Raw genomic sequence first — 5,053 nt, forward strand, 5'->3', positions numbered from 1 at the left:
TCTCTAATGAAAGGCCTGGGGCCAGAGACCTCATTTACTTTCCCCAGAGTCTTCACAGATGGAAATGAGGATTTCTATTTCACAAAGCAAAAGGGCATGCTGTCGGAACTACAGCGTCTGCTTCTCGATTCAATAAAGCAAATTCAAAACCTAATGTCTCCCGCTGCTGACCTTGTCACAGTGACTGTGTTTTTTCAACACGGTTGTACCTCCTTTGTAACTGTGTTTAACTCACTGCAGGGCCAGACACTTGCATGCATGGGAACAGTGCTGCAAAAGACTTTGCCCTGTTCAGTGCTATAAGAAGAAGGATTCTTCAGAGGTGCCAGGAGAGATCTGTGGCTGCCAACAGAAGGTTTTAGAGACAACTATTTACCATTCTGGACTTTTCCTTTTAGGTACTATGCAGGGATAACCATTAGAATTCAATAGATACAACTTCTTCCTTTATAAATGAGGAATCTGAGGACCAGAAGTTTAATAACTTGCCTAAACTTATATCGATACATCAGTTGGTGGAGGTATCCTAAAATGGCGGCCACAGGAGGTCTGCGTGCCACTGTCCAGGCAAAGTCTCTCCATTATAAACTCCTAGGAGGACTTGCTGTGTGGAGGGCCTGCTATGGTGTGCTTGGTTCATCATGGAGAGTGGGGCCAAAGCCTGTGAGGTCACACTGTCTGGGAATTTCTGTGAATAGATGGCTAAATCCATGAAGGTTGTGGATGGCCTGATGATCCCCACTGGGGACCCTGTTAACTACTATGTTGATACTAGTATGTGCTATGTGACGCTCAGACAGTGCTCACTGGACATCAAAGTGAAGATCATGTTGCCCTGGGACCCAAGTGGTAGGATTGGCCTTAAGAAGCCCCTGCCTGACCATGTGAGCATTATGGAACCCAGAGATGAGATACTGCCCACCACCTCTGTCTCAGAACAGAGCAGTGGGAAGCCGGAGCTGCCAGCTATGCCCCAGACAGTACACACAGCATAACAGGGTCTCCTTGGCAGTTGGATCTGGAGTCTGCAGGTTGCTCTCTAAAGATCTTTAGTAAAATCTGTTAAAAAAGAGAAAAAAAATCAAGATCTCACACAAGAGCCTTTTTATAGCCGCAGGTTGTATTCTCCATTTACTAATCTCTAATAATCACTTATTTTACTCTGGACCGGTGTTTCTTTCAGGTCAGAGTTTCTCCAAGTATGATCCCTGAGAAATGTGCATCAGGATCTCCTTGTGTGCCAGCTAGAATGCAGATTCCTGGGACCTGCTCCAGGACTATAATTTTCATGTCTCTGAAATTGGAGACATTTTCATTTTCAACATGCACCTGAGGTGATTCCTGTGAAATATAGCGTTTTTTCTTTTTCTTTTGACCTAAATTTAGACTTACAGAAGAGCTGCAAAGATAGTACAGAAAGTTTCCATGTACACTTCATCCAGCTTCTCTTAATGTTAACATTTTACCTAATAATATAGTATACCTATCAAACCAAAAAATTACCATTGGAACATTATTAATAACCAATTATGGACTTTATTCATATATCACCAATTTTTTTTCACTATATTTTTGTTGTTCTAGGACCCAATTTATGGTCCCACATTGCTTTTAGTTATTATGTATACCAAATTTTACTGCTCTAGATTGTAATCCCATGTTCCACACTACAGGGGTTGAATCCTGGCTCTGAAGGCAGCCAAAGGCTTAATTCAGGTACTCATGTGGCGGTACTTAAATTCCAGCTACAATGACAGTACTTTTAATAATGCTGCAGAGATTCAATCACTCAGAAACTAAATTGAAGGACACATAAAACACCATTCAATCTCTCATTTTACTGATAGAGTTCCTGCATCCTAGAGAAGAAATTTGAGCAAGTTGATGGAAATATTGGAACTGTAGTCCATTTCACATGTCTCCAAGTCACCTTGTAATTTCTTTAAGCATCTGGCTTTGATTATAGTTCTTTCCTTTATTCTCAAAGTGAAGGTCAATGAACAGTTTTAAAAAATATCATCCATGATTCCATATGGTTCTTCCAGTTATCCATGAGAGGAATAGGAGAAGGCTAGCATTCTCCAATTTGGTGATCAGGAAACAGGTTCAGAGAGTAAAAACTGAGGTCCCCAAGGTTCCATGGCAAGCATACAGCCAAGCCCCATCCAGACCTCTACAAGCTGACTCCTGAATTAGTGCCATTCTGCAGTATGCCACACGCCTCCAGCCCTGAATTTATGCACTCGGTGCTGAAACGGATATTTTGTGTATTCATATAGAACATTTGGAGGAGTGAGTATTTATACACAAATTCAAATAGGGCACCCAAATGGGGAAACGTTGTGAACCTGGCATATTGAGCAATTATAAATGGGAGACATGACTGTGGGAAGGGAAATGACATAAATCAGTGTGAATATCTATTCTTGGTGGAAAAGACTAGATAATTCTAAGGTGTTGTTTTTTTTTGTAACATCTTTATTGGGGTATAATTGCTCTACAATGGTGTGTTCTGCTTTATAACAAAGTGAATCAGCCATACATATATATATATATCCCCATATCTCCTCCCTCTTGCATGTCCCTCCCACCCTCCCTATCCCATCCCGCTAGGTGGACGCAAAGCACCGAGCTGATCTCCCTGTGCTATGCAGCTGCTTCCCACTAGCTATCTGTTTTACATTTGCTAGTGTATATATGTCCATGCCACTCTCTCACTTCGTCCCAGCTTACCCTTCCCCCCTCCACGTCCTCAAGTCCATTCTCTACGTCCGCGTCTTTATTCCTGTCCTGCCCCTAGGTTCTTCAGAACCATTTTTTTTTTTTTTTTAGATTCCATATATATGTGTTAACATACGGTATTTGTTTTTCTCCTTCTGACTTACATCATTCTGTATGACAGACTCTAGGTCCATCCACCTCACTACAAATAACTCAATTTTGTTTCTTTTTATGGCTGAGTAATATTCCATTGTATATATGTGCCACGTCTTCTTTATCCATTCATCTGTTGATGGACACTTAGTCTGCTTCCATGTCCTGGCTATTGTAAATAGAGCTGCAGTGAACATTGTGGTACATGACTCTTTTTGAATTATGGTTTTCTCAGGGTATATGGCCAGTACTGGGATTGCTGGGTCTTATGGTAGTTCTACTTTAGTTTTTTAAGGAACCTCCATACTGTTCTCCATAGTGGCTGTATCAATTTACATTCCCACCAACAGTACAAGAGGGTTCCCTTTTCTCCACACCCTCTCCAGCATTTATTGTTTGTAGATTTTTTGATGATGTCCATTCTGACCACTGTGAGATGATACCTCATTGTAGTTTTGATTTGCATTTCTCTAATGATTAGTGATGTTGAGCATCCTTTCATGTGTTTGTTGGCAATCTGTATATCTTCTTTGGAGAAATGTCTATTTAGGTCTTCTGCCCATTTTTGGATTGGCTTGTTTGTTTTTCTGATATTGAGCTGCATGAGCTGCTTGTAAATTTTGGAGATTAATCCTTTGTCAGTTCCTTCATTTGCAAATATTTTCTCCCATTCTAAGAGTTGTCTTTTTGTCTTGTTTATGGTTTCCTTTGCTGTGCAAAAGCTTTGAAGTTTCATTAGGTCCCATTTGTTTAGTTTTCTTTTTATTTCCATCTCTAGGTGGTGGGTGAAAAAGGATCTTGCTGTGATTTATGTTATAGAGTGTTCTGCCTAAGTTTTCCTCTAAGAGTTTTATGGTGTCTGGCCTTACATTTAGGTTTCTAATCCATTTTGAGTTTATTTTTGTGTATGGTGTTAGGGAGTGTTCTAATTTCATTCTTTTACATGTAGCTGTCCAGTTTTCCCAGCACCACTTAATGCAGAGGCTGTCTTCTCTCCATTGTATATTCTTGCCTCCTTTATCAAAGATAAGGTGACCATATGTGTGTGGGTTTATCTCTTGGCTTTCTATGCTGTTCCATTGATCTATATTTCTGTTTTGCGCCAGTACCATACTGTCTTGATTACTGTAGCTTTGTAGTGTAGTCTGAAGTCAGGAAGCCTGATTGCTCCAGCTCCGTTTTCCTCTCTCAAGATTGCTTTGGCTATTCGGGGTCTTTGTGTTTCAGTAGAAATTGTGAATTTTTTTGTTCTAGTTCTGTTAAAAATGCCAGTGGTAGTTTGATAGGGATTGCATTGAATCTGTAGATTGCTTTGGGTAGTAGAGTCGTTTTCACAATGTTGATTCTTCCAATCCAAGAACATGGTATATCTCTCTATCTGTTTGTATCATTTTTAGTATCTTTCATCAGTGCCTTATAGTTTTCTGCATACAGGTATTTTGTCTCCTTAGATCAGTTTATTCCTAGGTATTCCTAGGTATTTTATTCCTTTTGTTGCAATGCCAACAAAAGTTAGCATTGTGTGGAGTGTTTCCTTAATTTCGCTTTCAGATTTTTCATCATTAGTTTATAGGAATGCAAGAGATTTCTGTGCATTAATTTTGTATCCTGTTACTTTACCAAATTCATGGATTAGCTCTAGTAGCTTTCTGGTAGCATCTTTAGGGTACTCCATGTGTAGTATCATGTCATCTGCAAACAGTGAGAGCTTTACTTCTTCTTTTCTGATTTGGATTCCTTTTATTTCTTTTTCTTCTCTGATTGCTGTGGCTAAAACTTCCAAAACTATGTTGAATAATAGTGGTGAGAGTGGGCAACCTTCTCTTGTTCCTGATCTTAGTGGAAATGGTTTCAGTGTTTCACCATTGAGAACGATGTTGGCTGTGTGTGTTGTCGTATATGGCCTTTATTATGTTGAGGTAAGTTCCCTCTATGCCTACTTTCTGTAGGGTTTTTTTAATCAAAAATGGGTGTTGATTTCTGTCTAAAGCTTTTTCTGCATCTATTGAGATGATCATATGGGTTTTCGCCTTCAGTTTGTTAATATAGTGTATCACATTGATTGATTTGCATATATTGAAGAATCCTTGCATTCCTGGGATAAATCCCACTTGATCATGGTGTGTGATCCTTTTAATGTGCGACTGGATTCTGTTTGCTAGTATTTGGTTGAGGAGTT

General features: G+C 39.6%; 1 pseudogene; it reads left to right on the forward strand.

Moving 5' to 3' along the window:
* The first annotated feature begins 626 nt into the window (after positions 1-626).
* On the forward strand, positions 627-4,205 carry LOC149749702 (small ribosomal subunit protein uS3 pseudogene; annotated as a pseudogene).
* The last annotated feature ends 848 nt before the right edge of the window (positions 4,206-5,053 follow it).

The sequence above is a fragment of the Delphinapterus leucas genome, chromosome 3 (genome assembly GCF_059928025.1).
Source record: "Delphinapterus leucas isolate spDelLeu-1000000601 "Yukka" chromosome 3, BTC_Dleu_Yukka2, whole genome shotgun sequence".
In the NCBI taxonomy this organism is placed as follows: Eukaryota; Metazoa; Chordata; class Mammalia; order Artiodactyla; family Monodontidae; genus Delphinapterus; species Delphinapterus leucas.